The sequence below is a fragment of the Neophocaena asiaeorientalis genome, unplaced genomic scaffold (assembly GCF_003031525.2).
Source record: "Neophocaena asiaeorientalis asiaeorientalis breed wild unplaced genomic scaffold, Neophocaena_asiaeorientalis_V1.1 scaffold5, whole genome shotgun sequence".
In the NCBI taxonomy this organism is placed as follows: Eukaryota; Metazoa; Chordata; class Mammalia; order Artiodactyla; family Phocoenidae; genus Neophocaena; species Neophocaena asiaeorientalis.
The window spans coordinates 8,668,056-8,684,604 of record NW_020174698.1 but is presented as its reverse complement, the minus strand read 5'-3'; the positions used below and the strand labels follow the sequence as shown (position 1 = coordinate 8,684,604).

At 37.0% G+C, this 16,549-nt stretch overlaps 1 protein-coding gene across 2 annotated transcripts in view; it reads right to left on the bottom strand.

The window, feature by feature from the left end:
• Window positions 1–10,413: 10,413 nt before the first annotated feature.
• The window catches only part of THEMIS (thymocyte selection associated), a 188,825-nt gene continuing 182,689 nt past the window's right edge, over window positions 10,414–16,549 (bottom strand). The window contains exon 8 of one of the 2 annotated variants that reach the window (XR_003005103.1): window positions 10,414–10,503. The gene's annotated coding sequence lies outside the window, so the exon portion shown is untranslated. Of the gene's footprint in view, window positions 10,504–14,432; window positions 15,059–16,549 lie in introns of those variants that run through there. The other variant, XR_003005101.1, reaches the window with a different exon arrangement.

The following is a 16,549-nucleotide window of genomic DNA, read 5'->3' as shown; positions in this document are numbered from 1 at the left end:
ATTTTAAAAAATGGGCAAAACGCATAAAAGGACATTTTAGGTAAGAAGAGATATGGATGTCAAATAAGCACATGAAAAAATGTTTAACATCATTAGCTATTGAGGAAATTGAAATTAAAAACACAATAAGATATCGTTACATGCCTATCAAAATGGCTAAAATAAAAAGTGGTGATAACACAAATGCTAGTTAGGATGTTAGAATTGGATCATTCATATGTTGCTGATGGGAATGTAAAATGGCAAAACCACTCTGGAAAATAGTTTGACCGTTCCTTTTAATACTAAAAATGGATTTACCATATGACTCAGCAATTAACCTCTTAGGTATACATCCCAGGGAAATGGTAACTTATTTTCATACAGAAAATTTGTACACAGATATTTATTGCAGCTTTATTTGTAACAGCCAGAAACCCAAGTAGCATTAGTGGATAGATGTATAAACAAACGGTACATCTATGTCAAAGAATACTATTCAGCAATAAAAAGGAACAAACTACTGATGAACAAGCAACTTGAGTGAGTCTCAAGAAAATTATTCTGAGTAAAAAAGCCAGTCTCAAAGAAAACATATTACATGGTTCCATTTATATATTGATAATATTTGTGAAATAACATAAGAATAGTCATGAAGAAAGGGTTGGTCATTGCCAAGTGTTTGGGAAGGAGAAGGGATAGGGTGAGTGAAGATGTAAAGAGGTAGAAGGACGGAGTCTTGTGATGATGGTACAGTTAAGTATATTAATTGTGGTGGTAATTGCACAAAGCTACACATGTGATAAATTTGCAGAGATACACACACATGCAGGTACACAAATGGGTACGGCTGTAACTGATGAAATCTGAACAAGCTGTATGGATTGAAACAATATTAATATCCTGGTTTTGATCATGTAAAATCTTAACATTGAGGGAGTTTAGGTGATGGGTGCCTGAGACCTCCCTGTACATTTTTTTGCACTTTCCTATGAATCTATAATCATAGCCAAATAAAAAGGTTTTTTTAAAGTGAGGATAAATGTTGCTTTGTTATATATGGCCAGATTCTTCTGTGAGTCTTGTGCTGCTTTGCCCTGCTACTGCTACTAAAGATTTCATGTTTTCTCACTTTGCTAATTTCAGAGTAGAGAAATGGTGTGCCAGTATGTATTTAATTTGCATTTCTCTTATTATGCATGTGTTAACACAAAGAATATAACTGTCAAAGCAGATTCACATGAATTGTAAATCTTTCCTAACCCCAAACTTAATTAATGATTTTAAGGGTATAAGTAAGAAGCAGACAGAGACAGAATTTATTTTTGGAGGGCAAGAAATCTTCAGACACTGCATCCTAATTGTCTTTTTCTCCAGCACTAATGTACAATTTAAATTCAGATTAACAGATGTATTCTGAAAAAATGTATGCAAATACACTGTTCTCAAAGGCAGTGGTTTCAGTTTGCGGGTTCCCCAGTTTTATGCTGTTACTTACGCAGATTAAAAAATGCCTACAAGATTAACTTCCATCACTAGCTCTGCCCTATAAATCAAAAAAATTTATTTTCAATAAGTGATCAATAAGCAGGGACCCCTGCCTGAGCTGTTGGGGTAATGTTGACCCTCCAGAGAGTCCAGAGGGCAAAGAATCAAATCAAAAAGCATTAAGATTTCATGTTGTTTGCCCTTTTAGGTTTTAGGCTTTGGACTTACTTGGGACAAGTTTCCACTTCTTTTTCCTATTTCTCCCTTTTGGAATAGAAATGCCTATTTTATGCCTGTTCTGTCTTAGAAGATACATCATTTCTTTGGTTTCATAGGTTCATAGCTAGAGAAGAAGTTGCCTCAGGATGAATTGTACCTTGAGTCCCATCCATATTGGATTTAAATGAGACTTTGGACTTAGACTTTAGAAGGATGTTGAAATGAGTTAAGACTTTTGGGGCTGTTGGAATGGAATGAATACGATTTTCATGTAAGAAGGACATAAATTTGGGAGGCCAGGGGTGAAATGCTATGGACTGAAAGTTTGTGTCCCACCGTCCCCAAATTCATATGTTGAAATCTTAACCCCCAGTTTGATGATAATAGGAAGAGAGGGCCTTGTGAGATGTTTAGGTCATGAGAGTGGAATCATCATGAATAAGATTAGTGTCCTTATAAAAGAGACCCCAGGGAGCCCTCTTGTCCCTTCTTCCTCCTTTTGCCATGTGTGGGCACAGAGAGAAGATGGCCTTCTATGAACCAGGTAGCTGATTCTCACTAGACACTGAATCTCTCAGCACCCTAAGGTTGGACTTCCCAGCCTCCAAAACTGAGAAGTAAATGCTTGTTTAAGTCAGTAAGTCTATGGCATTTTTGTTATAGCAGCCTGGAAGGACGAAGGCAACCAGTAAAGCCATCTATCCTGTTTGGGGAAGTTATTACATCAAGCATTCAAAATTTTTAATAAATAATAGTGTTATTCATTTTTCTACGCCTGCTCAATCAGTTTTGGTAAATGGTATCTTTTCATGAATCTATTTTATTTAGGTTGTCAAATTTATTAGCATCATTTTGCTCCTAATATTTCCTTATTATCTTTTTAACATCTATAGGGTACGTAGTGATGTTCCTTCATAAAATTTTGATATTGATAATTTATGTCTTCTTTGTTTATCTGTCTAGCTAGATCAATTTTACTCATATTTTTAAAAAACTTGATACTGGCTTTGTTGATCTTTATTCTTCTTTTCTATTTTCTATTTCCTTGATTTCCACTCATTATTTTCTTCCTCTCATTGTACTTTGAGTTTATTTTTCTTGATTCTTAACGTTGGAAATGATTAGTGCTTTTGACCCTATTTCTTTTTCCAATATAACTATTAAAAAGTATAAATTTCCTTTGAAGCACTGCTTTAGCAGCATTCCACTAATTTTGGACTGTCAACTTTTTATATTCATTTAGTAAATTAAAAAAATATTCTTTGTCATATCTTCTTTTATTCATGAATTATTTGTTCTTTTATTGTTTAATTTCCAAATATTTGTGAATTTTACATATAGAGTTTTGATATTCCTTTCAAATTTCTTTCTTTTTATTTTTGATGAAACATAGTTGATGTACAATATTATGTTAGTTTCAGCTGTACAACACAGTGATTCACCATTTAAATACATTATGAAATGGTCACCATGGTAACTCTAGTAACGATCTGTTTCCATACAAAGTTTTTACAATATTATTGGCCATATCCCTTATGCGGTGTATTACATCCCTGTGACTTATTTATTTCATAACGGGAAGTTTGAACCTCTTAATCCCGTTTATCTATTTCACACAATCCCCTACACTCTCCTCTCTGGCAGATACCAATTTGCTCTCTGTATCTATGAGTGTGTTTTCATTTTGTTTTGTTTGTTCATTTGTTTTGTTTTTAGGATCCATATAAAAGTGAGATCATACAGTATTTGTCTTTCTCTGACTCGTTAAGCTTAACAGGATGCCCTCTAGTCCATCCATTTTGTTGCAAACGGCAAGATTTCATTCTTTTTTATGACTAATATTTCTGTGTGTGTGTGTGTCTTTCTTTTTTGTGTATTTATCTGTCAATGGACCCTAAGGTTGCTTCCATATCTTGGCTATCATAAATAATGCTGAAATAAACACTGAAGTGCATATATCTTTTTGAATTGTTTTTGTTTTCTTTGGGTAAATACCCAGAAGTGAAATTGGTGGATCACATGTCAGTTCTACTTTTAATTTTTTGAGAAGGCTCTATACTGTTTTCCACAGACTCATAGATACAGGGAACAGATGATTGCTGGGGGTGGGGTGGGCAAAATAGGTGAAGGGGATTAGAGGTACAAACTTCCAGTTATAAAATAAATATGCCATGAGGATATAACATACAGCATAAAAATATGGTCAATAATATCGTAGAAAATTTGTATGAGAACAGATGTTTACTAGACTTATTGTGGTGATCATTTCATAATGTATACAAATGTCAAATCACTATGTAATCCACCTGAGACTAACCTAATATTGTATGTCAACTATTTTCAATAAAAAAAAACCCAGTTTTTCTGGGAACAATTCTAGAGTCACCTTTACTTGGGACTAGTTATCCTTACTACTAAAAACACATTTATGGGGTGTCTAATGAATGTTCTTCTTATTCAACAAGATCTCTTCCGTATGGTTGGAGGAAACTTGAGTGAATGCTGTCCTTCTATGAACTTGGGGAATTCGAAGGCTTAAGGACCCCCAGTAATTGTTTTTTCTTTGGCCTTTTAGAGTTTCATTCTATACACACGCAGATTGCTATGTAACTTAAAGATTGGAGGAGAACGCTGTGCAAATTTCTGGAGTTCTTTCTATGCATGTTTCCCTTTTTTCCTGGCATTATACTTGCAAATTCTGATAGCTTCAACTTCCCTAAAGTCCAATCTTTTTCTCCTCAAGTCAACATAAACTCTGGAGTCTTTGGGGTTTTTCTTCCTGAACTTACCAAATGGCAGAAAACCATGGCTATTATAGGGCTCATTATATTTGTTTCCTTTTCTCTAAATCATTACTGCCCTCTTCTGATTACTTTCCCATGTCTGGAAATAAATTTTATATATTTTAACCTAGTTTTCAGTTGTTTATGCAAGTGGCAGTCCAGTCGGAGTATCTTTGTAATAGACAGAAGCAGAATTTCTGAAACCTATAAGATTTGAACATCTGGAATAGAGTTTCCAAGTACTTTATTCTCAGGGACTGTGGTGACAGATTTTGGTATAACACTATTCATAAAAGAGGCAAGTTTTTAGTGTTTGGGTACTATCGGTAGCATTTTTATCTTAAAACGCTAGCTCTGAATTATTCAAGAGCAAAAGGCCCCACCCCATAAATCTTTCTTGCTAGACTTGAAACCAACAACTCCTATAGGGACAGTCAGGAGGGTAATTTTTTTCCTTTATCAGGACACTGTCAACGTTAAGAAAAACAGTATGGCAGACAAAGTGGATATTCTGAAGCCTACTTAAAAGAAGGCTTTTGTGCATAAAAGATATTCTAGATAGAGATTAAGCGGATGATATAAAATCTTGATGGTTAAGAGAGAGATATGGAAAGAAAGTGATAACTTTTCTAACTGCTTTAAACATGAATCACATGATCTACAAAACTTTAGTAATTACAAGTCCATAAATGTTGCTGAAGTCCAAAAATCTAACTAAGAAAGAGAGAAATTTTCAGAAACAAATTAGATTGATTTATACACGGGACCTCTAACCCTTGTTAAGCATACGCTTAAAGCTGCTGATGGAGCCCCTTTAACAAGTGAGCTCCCATTTTTGGAACACTAAATGCTTGCCAGAAAAGTGTTAAGGAATGGCAAGGAATGCTGCGTAGGTTAGTACAAAATATTTAAAGTAATACTAGGTGAATTTTGAAATGATGCCATTATTTATAAATGGGAATTCTTGTATCTTTATGTTGTCATTTGATTTTTTTGTATAGTCCCTGTTGAGCTTTATTGGTCAATTAGTTAGAAGTGAGGAAGTAGATAGAATAGGTTTGTGAATTTCAACCTAAAGGGCAATGAGGCCTTTGCGTTCTTTCACCTCATATACAGTTTAGATCCCTTTTAGAGTTTTCTGGGGCCATGACTCTATTTCTTAGTAGTGGTTCCACAGAATGGGCTCTTGAAGATGAAAGCAAGGATTCCAGTGGATTCTGGTCTTCTCCCTCAAGAATACAGTCCAAATTCCCTTACTGAACATAAGCAGAATTTTTAAGACTGGCTGGTTAAGTGAACAAAAAATGTTATTATTATGTGATATTTATATAATATAAATGTTTAAATATTCATGTCAAAAATATTATCCACAACCCACCACTATCCCCATTTATATTTCACTTTCCTGATATTTCTTATGTGTTTTATGTCTTTTATATACAGTTTGATTTTTTAGGATTTCTCAATTTACACTGGGGAAAGCCATATATAGATGCCTATCTTTGGATATGTATTTCAGTGCAACACATTTATGGAGCCAACCATACCTGTAAATTGGCTTACAATTTTTCTGTAAAGACTTAAGGAATAAAAGAACTGATTATAAGAGTAGCATTAGTTCAGTGGAACAGAACATATACATACCATTTTATGGAAAAATAAAAGAACTAGTGAATACACTTTGATGTCAACCACAAGGAAAGGAAAAACATATACTTATTATTTGACCAATTTCATTTACTTTTCTTCTAATCTGTAGACTGTATCAAATTACGTTAAATACTAAAAATTGTCTGCTGGTCATATGTCTTCTTGCTCCAAATATATTTCCTCACTAGTTTGTACTGTTAAGTTCAATTTTCTAAAAAAGATTATAATGTCACAAAAGCATTTCAGAAGTGCTTTTTCCCGTATGCTGAAGTTACTTGTGAGAACATTACGATCTTGATCTGTGAGCGACCTATATGGGAAACCCACTAGGAATTCTGTTGAACTTTCAAAGTATGGGCAATATAATGCTGCCTCACAAAATTCTATGCCAAGTAGAAAGCCCACGGAGAAGTCTCTTTCAGCTTCAGAAGAATAGAATGATCTAAAGGAGGGACACAAAATTAGCAGCATGAGTTACAAAATATTTCATTTTAAATACAAATTAAAGTCCAAATGTGTGTTTTCTCCCACGCTCCTTAGGGTTTTTATGCAATTTACTAAACAGTTGACTCACCAGAATCTACAATTTCAGTACAACATAATTAATCCTCACAATATCTTCTACATTGTGCCTGGCTAAAGAATCTCTTACATAGCAACAGAGAAGGCAAAACTTTGAATTAAAATTTTTTAAAATTGTAGCATACTAACCAACCCCTCTCTTACCTCTACCAGATTTATTCTTTGTGATTTCTCATCGTATTTCTCCTATACCTAACTTCTATGCCACTAACATCTAGCATGAGCTGTTTTCCACAAACACAGTTCAGGACTGGGTACTATGAGCCAGCATAATGAACAGAAGGTTACCTAATAGCAATTTCTGAGAATTCTTCAACAACATACATATTTGACTCTGATGTTTATTGCCTGTATATGCTTACCTATTTTTTTTTTGCGGTACGCGGGCCTCTCACTGTTGTGGCCTCTCCCATTGCGGAGCACAGGCTCCGGACGCGCAGGCTCAGCAGCCATGGCTCAGGGGCCCAGTCACTCCGCGGCATGTGGGATCTTCCTGGACCGGGGCACGAACCGTGTCCCCCGCATCGGCAGGCGGACTCTCAACCACTGCGCCACCAGGGAAGCCCTGCTTAACTAATTTTTTTAATTCATAGTAAATTAGAAATGGAATAGGAATTTGACATAGTAATCAGATCACCTTCTTGAACGCAACAGGGCCTAAGGCCAAGGAAACAAACATATGATCAAGGTTTCTTTCGAGTTCATCTAATTTAAAGACTTAAATGGCAGCCTCAATTCTTTCTTGCAGAGAACAACTATAAAAACGGAATGAAATATTAAAAACATGTTTTATGACATCAGAGAGTGGACAGCAATTTTGAAAAATTGTGAGATCAAAATCCAAGAAAAAAATTCAGTATTATGGACTGAAAATTTACATATTGAAGTTCATATTAAAGAGGAAGAGGGGGTTTCCCTCGTGGCGCGATGGTTGAGAGTCCGCCTGCTGAAGCAGGGGACACGGGTTCGTGCCCCGGTCCGGGAAGATCTCACATGCCGCGGAGCGGCTGGGCCCGTGAGCCATGGCCGCTGAGCCTGCGCGTCCGGAGCCTGTGCTCCGCAATGGGAGAGGCTACAACAGTGAGAGGCCCACATACTGCAAAAAAACAAAAACAAAAAAAAGAGGAAGAGGGACCAGAGCACTCCCTCCCTCTCTCTCTCTCTCTCTCCAGAATTGTGATAAAATGAATCTCTGTGATTTAAGCCACCCAATCTATGGTATTTTGTTATGGCAGCCCAAGTTCAGTAATAAGAAGGGAAGATATATGGTAAGTATGATATATGAGGACAGTTTTCCACTCAAGGCAATAGATGATTTTGAAAGCTATTGCTCTAATATTGACACGATGAGAAGAGTCTTTGATAAAATTGTGGAGCTGAGGGAAGAAAAATTGCAGTTAATGACTAACTAAATAGGAGTCTACACACACACAAGCATACACGAAAATGCCTAGCATTTGAAGATCATGGGGTAGAATTTGTTTTAAAAACCAGAAAAAAAGGATTAAATAGTAAAGGGAAAAAAATTGAGAAATTGATCTACACTAAAAATTTTCTACATTAAGAAGACTTCATTAAAGGAGAGAACTGACAAGCATAAACTAAGAAAAGATACATTCAAGATATATAACTGACAAAGGGTTAATATTGAAAAGATATAGTTTCCTACAGATCAATAAATGAAAGTTAGGCATTTCAATAAAAACCTTAAGTAGGAACTTCAAAAAAGAGGACACCCATATATTTTGCTAATATCGAAAAATTTGCCACCTCATTTGGTAATCTAGTATTTGTAAGAGATACTACTCAAAAGAATGGATAAAAGCATGAAAAGTGACCATTACCAAGTATAGGAAAGAATTTGATGCAAAGGAACCTATCGACACTGCTGGAGTGAATATTAATTTCTGTAAAAATACAAATTATTTTGTGTATATCCACTTTGACCCAGAAAATCTCTTCATCGGAAACTTGACAGATGCTTGCTGAAAGACAAGAATGAGAATGTTGCGACAAGTATTTGTGATAGTCAAGTATCAGAAATAACACACTAGTCCTTTTACAGTAGAATGGTTAATTAAGCTGTTATATACTAATCTGCAATTATTATATGAAAAAGACAAAACTGTTGCTGCACACAACAACAACATGGGTGATTCGAGCAATTAAAATTTGAATGGAAGAAGCCAAAACCAGTTACTGTGTTATTCCATTCATACAAAGCTTAAAAACAAGCAAAATAATCTATGGTGTTACAACAGTAGTTACCTTTGGGTAGAAGGGAAAGAATAGCAAATAAAATGAGGACAGTGGTCCCTGGAGTGATGGTTAGATTCTGTTTCTTGCCCTGAGGATTGGTAGCATGGGGCATTTATGGGGTTCAGCTTTGCTTTTGGCCCCACCTCTGTATAAAGGTCGCCGTCAGCATCTCTTTCCTCCCAGACAGGATTGGGTTAAAGCAGCGGCTGATTAGGGAGCTCTTGCTCATTCAGGCCAGGGGAAGGGAGGGCTATGGTAGTTATAATTGGAATGTGGGGCCCTCCTGCGGTGGCGTTGCAACAGCCTGAGGTGCTCATTGTGTTCTCCCGGGGAAGTTGTCCCTCGATCACGGGACCCCGGCAGTGGCGGGCTGCAGAGGCTCCTGGGAGGGGAGGTGTGGATAGTGACCTGTGCTTGCACACAGGCTTCCTGGTGACTGCAACAGCAGCCTTAGTGTTTCATGCCTGTCGCTGGTGTCCGCGCTGATAGCTGCGGCTCACGCGCGTCTCTGGAGCTCATTTAGGCGATGCTCTGAATCCCCTCTCCTTGCACACCCCGAAACAACGGTCTCTTGCCCCTTAGGCAGTTCCAGACTTTCTCCCGGACTCCCTCCCAGCTAGCTGTGGTTCACTAGCCCCCTTCAGGCTGTGTTCATGCAGCCAAACCCAGTCCTCTCCCTGGGATCTGACCTCCGAAGCCCGAGCCTCAGCTCTCAGCCCCGCCCGCCCCGGCGGGTGAGCAGACAAGCCTCTCGGGCTGGTGAGCGCTGGTCGGCACCGATCCTCTATGCGGGAATCTGTCTGCTTTGCCCTCTGCCCCCCTGTTGCTGTGCTCTCCTCCGTGGCTCTGAAGCGTCCCCCCTGCCCACCCCCATCTCCCCCAGTGAAGGGGCTTCCTAGTGTGTGGAAACATTTCCTCCTTCACAGCTCCCTCCCAGAGGTGCAGGTCCCGTCCCTATTCTTTCTTCTCTGTTTATTCTATTTTCTTTTGCCCTCCCCAGGTACGTGGGGAGTTTCTTGCCTTTTGGGAAGTCTGAGGTCTTCTGCCAGCGTTCAGTAGGTGCTCTGTAGGAGTTGTTCCACGTGTAGATGTATTACTGATGTATTTATGGGGAGGAAGGTGATCTCCTCATCTTACTCCTCACCATCTTGAAGGTCCCCCTCCAATGATAAATAACTTATATACATCAGATCTCTATTTGGGGAGGTCATCCTAAAATTTTGGAAAGTCCTACCACCTCAAAAAGTGTACAATATATAATTAATTAAGACATGCCAGAAGTAAAAAGAAAGCTTATGACACTTTGAAGAATTGTGTTAACAGAAGAAGCTGTATTTAGAATAATTTTGAAAAAAGAAATCAGTATGTCTCCTGTTCTAAAAAGGCCAGAGGGAAATGTCATAGTCTTCTTATTAATTGATCATTAAGGAAATGAGAATGCATCAGAATACCCTAGTTTCATCATACAAACCTGTGGGTTCAAGCCATTTATTTGTCCAGGTTCTCTGTCCGTGAAGGAGTTTGACTTCCTCTGGAGAGTTCACTGCAGGGACAAAAGGTCACGCCTAAAGAGCATGAATACACAGCCATGCTGGCTTATCTGTTGTAAATATATAAATCAATCCTGTGTTTAAAATAAAGTTTTGTTTTGTTTGGTTTGATTAATGTGAACCAAGTGCCTAAGTTCAATCAATGCTGGGCATAAAAACAGAGTAAACTTTGTGTCCATAAAGAGGAACAGCAAATCCTGGGCAAGGATTAAGGAGTCTTTGCCTGAGGAACCGGCCAAGATCACTTCCATCCATTGGTTTTTAAATGTTTCCATCTGTTCAATTTCCAGTAATTAAGCAAAAATTTATTGAGTGTTTAATATGAGCTAGGTACGGTGTACGTGACTGGGAACAAAAAATTGAAAAAGGCATAGTTCCTACTATGGTGGAACTTTGTCCAGTTTAGGAAAGTAGATAAATGAACAAGCCTCATGTTGTAAGTTCTTACATACATGTGAGTTCGGAGTCTTCTGATAATATAGAGTAAAAGCATCTTAGTAGGAGAGGAAAGTCAATAGTAATTCCCAATTTATATCTACCTAGGCTTGAAAGGAAGGGGTCCTTGCTGAGGGTGCTTCTCTTCCCTAGGGTGGGATGCTAATGTCATTTAGTATGGAGGGAAGGGTGAAAGACTTCCAGACACACAGAGGGAAATCACACACACACAAAAATTATCCTACATCCATACTCAGCTAAGTACTCAGGTAGCTGAAAATAGGCAATTCTGAGCCTAGCTCTTTTTTTTAAAAAATTGAAGTATAATTGATTTACAATGTTGTGTTAATTACTGCTGTACAGCAAAGTGATTCAGTTATACATATATATACCATTTTTTTACATATTCTTTTTTATTATGGCTTATCATAGGATATTGGATATGGTTCTCTGTGCTATACAGTAGGACCTTGTTTTTTATCCATTATATATATAAAAGCTTAAATCTGCTAACCCCAAACTCCCACTCCATCCCTCCACCAAACGCATCCTTCTTGGCAACCACTAGTCTGTTCTCTATGTCTATGATTCTATTTCTGTTTCATAGGTAGGTTCATCTGTGTCATATTTTAGATTCTACATATAAGTGATATCATATGGTATTTGTCTTTCTCTTTCTGACTTACTTCACTTAGTATGATAAACTCTAGTTGCACCCATGTTGCTGCAAATGGCATCATTTTGTTCTTTTTTATGGCTGAGTAGTACTCCATTGTATATATATGTACCACATCTTCTTTATCCATTGCTCTGACAATGGACATTTAGGTTGTTTCCATATCTTGGCTATTGTGAATAGTGCTGCTATGAACATAGGGGTGTATATATCATTTTGAATTACAGCTTTGTCTGGATATATGTCCAGAAGTGGGATTGTTAGATCATATAGTAATTCTAGTTTTAGTTTTCTGGGAAACTTCCATACTGTTTTCCAGAGTGGATGGGCCTAGATCTTAATTCCATTAAATAGAAATGATCTGTTGTACATTAAATATTCATTTTGTTTTCTACAAGTGCCACTATGAGGTAATTCAAGAGAAGGTTGTTACAGTATGGTGTTGAGTGATGAGTTTTTATAATGTTGGAAAAAAGAAGTCGCTGATAGAAAAGCCATTGATGGCACTTTTACTTCTAGTACAAACATATATATGGGTATATGGGTCTGCATTTATAGCTGTCATATTAAGATGATTTTATTTAAAGCAAGTGGTGTGATTGTGCTTCAGCACTGACATATTAAAATACATTTATTTATTTTATATTTCTTTTGATTTCCTTTTCATGTTCCTGAGTTTAAAGAGTAATTGTCTATATATATAAAATATTTTTGTACTTTAAAAATGTGCTTAATTTTCCAAAAGTATAATGACCACACATTTCAAAGGAAAAATGTGTATACTTTTGTTCAGAATTGTGTATTTTTATCATTTTGGAAAATGATGTCACCAAAGGCAATGCTTCCCATGATATTTCAGTTTTTAGGAAAATACTCACTTATCAGGTTTCATTAGTAGTTTTCACAGTCGTGTGATTTGTCATACAAGTGCAAATATCTAACTGTTTCAATATAATTTCTTTAATAGTTGTGTCCAGCATTTTTAAATCCAGCAATGGCAGGTGGAGTCCTTTTCATTGTGCATCCCTCTGATCCTTCCTCTGTCCTCACATCTCTCTCTAACCCAGCCAGGAAAGGTTCTCTGATTTTAAAACCTCATGTGGTTAGATTGGACCCACTGGGATAATTCAGAATAATATCCCCATCTGGAGATCTGTCCCCTTACTTCCATCTGCAATCTTAATTTTTATGGCATACGAGGTAATATATTCACAGGTTTCATGGATTAGGGTGTGGACATCTTTGGGGGCCATTATTCAGGGTCCAGGAAGCACAACCTCAAGGTCCAATGATCAGGAGGATGCAAATATAAAAATGCCCCCTATGACCTAAGGTAACTTTTGATATTGAAATAAGTTTTTCATCGGAGAATTCCCAGAGTCTGATGCAGATCTCATCAGCAACCTGCCCGAATATCTGCCCACATCTGTAAGAGAAGAATGAAGGCTGCTGCTTCTTCTCTTCCACCTTACAAATCCTGCACGAGTACCTCTTCATGAGGTAATTGTATCCAGAACTTCCTTCACACATGAATCAAGGAAATGTCTTCCCCTTTCAGTCGAAGGGATTAAAGATGATGATGAACTAACAACAGGGAACATACTTGTACAGTCCATACATTTGTCAACTCAGCATATGTAAGCATAATCCTATCCTTTCAAATTCCCATAAAAACATCATGTTCCATCAAACATGACGGCGCCAACCTTCTTACAAAAGAATATAGGTTCTTCCTCTCTCCAGAAGGTAGGGAACCCAAGTTTTGTCATTCAATCTCTGTACCCATTTCTGATTAATGATCCTTCCCCTTCTAGTTCAATCAAACTCCTCCTTCGACATTCTATAACACAACCACTAGTATTTTAGATCAAACTTGCACAAAATAATACGAGAGGGAATAGGGAAGAAGCCAGTTAAAATATATAAATATATAAATAATCAAGAAAGAAAAAAATATGCCTGGTTTCTATAGTAGCCATTATTACAAGTGGTCATGGGAAAGTTAAAATTTGATTTTTCCATAATCATTCAAAGTTCTGGTCTTGGTTGTTTAGCTTGTGGAATAACTCAAACCTGTATTCTTGAAGTCTCTGAAATATAGTAGTCCTGCTCATTTTGGTTTTCAGAACTCTCCTATTAATTTTTATCACTAGTTATAGAAGTACTAAAAAGTTAACTAGACAGTAACCTGGAAAACAGACTGATTTCTCCTCATTCCCTGTGTATACCAGCAATCCTAATTCCCTTGGATAATGAACATCAGTCACCTAAGAAATACAAAATCTGGTTTTTTTTGGTGATTAAAAAATATAGGAGCCCAAAATGACTGGGTAGCAATACTTCTTCTGGTTCAATATAGTTTTAAAAGACCGAAGACATTTAAATCAGTAGAGCACAAAATTGAAGGCATGAGAACAGGAGAATGTGTGTGTGGCCCATTAGAGGAAAAGTTAAGTGGTTAATTTAAAAGTGAGTCACTTTCATTCTCCATTGCTTGGTTCACAAGTTGAGAATTCTGATGGGAGAAAAGTCACCACGTATTAAAATTGGTTCATGTTATATACCGAACCTCCTCGGATATCACCCTAACTGTATGAGATAAGGTTTAAATGGGATATAAGTTCTTTCACTCTTATATCATGTCTGTTACTTCCAGTGATGGGTGTGTAGTAAAGACAGTGAATCCCCTGGATATGTACTGGTGAAACGAACACCTTGATCAGAAACAATGCAATGTGAAAAGTTATAACAATAATTAGGGCATTCAGCAAGTCTACAAAGTTGGTATGGCAGAAGATTTTAATTGGGGAAAGCAAATGCACTTACAGAATATGGTTCTATTTCAATCAGTAGTAACTCCTGCACCTTCCATGTTGGAAGGAAAGTACTACAAATCACTTGCTACCAGGAAGGCTGGTGATACTCTGAGGGAGTATTACCCTGTTGGGGGCTTAGAAATGTCTGCTTTTTGCTGTTTGATCTTTCAACCGGAGTAATATTCAAATTAGCTTTGTTTAGAGGAAACTTAAATTGTTGAAATCTTTGCATGATTTCCCCCAAGCCACCTTCACCACCACTGCCCTTTTTAAGTGTCTGACCACTGACAAGGAACTAGTGCTCTGGCCATCTCTCCCTCCAAGCAAAGTGAAGAAGCAGATGCATTATTTAAAGTTCTTCCCACTGGAATATTTTCCACCCCTATTTTCCATCAGGCCCGCACTTGAGGATTACAGAGGTCTGTTTCTGTTTTTTGTCAGCACAACATGCAAAACTATCAGGTATTCAGTCAATGTAGAAAGATGTTTTCCCCTCTTTCTACATCAGTCTGAAATGGGAGACTCTCCATGAGGTCAGGGGTATGGGCTGGAGGAGAAGTAGTCATGCAGCAGGAATAGGTGGTTCGAACTTCTTCTTTCCCATGGTGGTTTCCACTATGACTAAATGATTTTAGAGGAAAACAAAAAAAAATACAAATTAGAGTTATCACTAGGGAAACCCAGGTATATTGGTCAAGAAGATGTCCACATTCAATTTCATAGGAAAGATTTTCCCAGATATTCTCACCTCATAAATAGCCATCTCCACTAATTCATTCTCAATACTACAGTAGTGGGCCTCATTCAGATGGCCTTATTGTTTCAACAAGGATTGAATTAAAAGTTATTGTAGTATTACTCCACTATGCTCGCCCAGAGGAATCTTTTAATATATAAATATTTTAGTATATATATATATATATATATATACACATATATATATCAGTTTGTAGTTCTTTCTTGTATATGTATGTGAGATATATATATATAAAACATAGATGCTATATATATATTATATATATATATCTTGCAGGTAAATAAATGATATCAGATATACACAGTACAACTTCCTAGATTGTCAGCATTCTTTAATATATGCCAAGATTTATGCTGCTCTTTATGATATTCAATAATACCATATAACAGTTTTTCCTACACAAAGTGTTGCAAAAAACATCATCTTTCATGTTGCATTTCTATACTCTAACAACAAAAGATAAGAGAGAGAAATTAAGGAAACAATCCCATTTACCATCACATCAAAAAGAATAAAATACCTAGGCATAAGCCTACCTAAGGAGGCAACAAGACCTGTGCTCTGAAAACTATAAGATGCTGATGAAATTGAAGATGACACAAACAGATGGAAAGATATATGGTGTTCTGAGATTGGAAGAATCCATATTGTCAAAACGACTATACTACCCTAAGCAATCTACAGATTCAATGCAGTCCCTATTAAAATACCCAAGGCATTTTTCACAGAACTACAATAAATAATCCTAAAATTTGTATGGAACCAAAAAAGACCCCAGATAGACAAAGCAACCTTGAGAAAGAAGAACAAAGGTGCTCCCTGTTTTCAAACTATACCACAAAGCTACAGTCATCAAAACTGTATGGTACTGACCCAAAAACTGATACCAAGATCAATGTAACAAACTAGAGAACCCACAAATAAACCCACACTCATATGTCACTTAATCTATGATAAAAGAGGCAAGATTACACAATGGGGAAAAGACAGCCTCTTCAAAAAATGGTGTTTGAAAAACTGAATAGCTTCATGTATACAGCCATGTTATCTATTTAACGAAAACTCTTCCTTCTTTTAAATGAGTTTCTCTTTGACTTGGTTAACGTTAAGTGAACTGCTGGAGTTCTGCCAATGTGGTGCACAGAAACAAAATTAACTTTCTGTGTCTACAAAGATGAACACCAGCACCTGGACAGGATGAGTTAGTTGAGGAACACCCACATGAGGACTTGACCAACTTCACTTCTAACACAGTATGTTGTAAATTCTTCTTATTCATTATGTTTTCCAATAAGTCAGCTGACACTTTCTGAGTGCTATTAAGAGCTAGGCATTGTGCTAGACACTAGGACTGT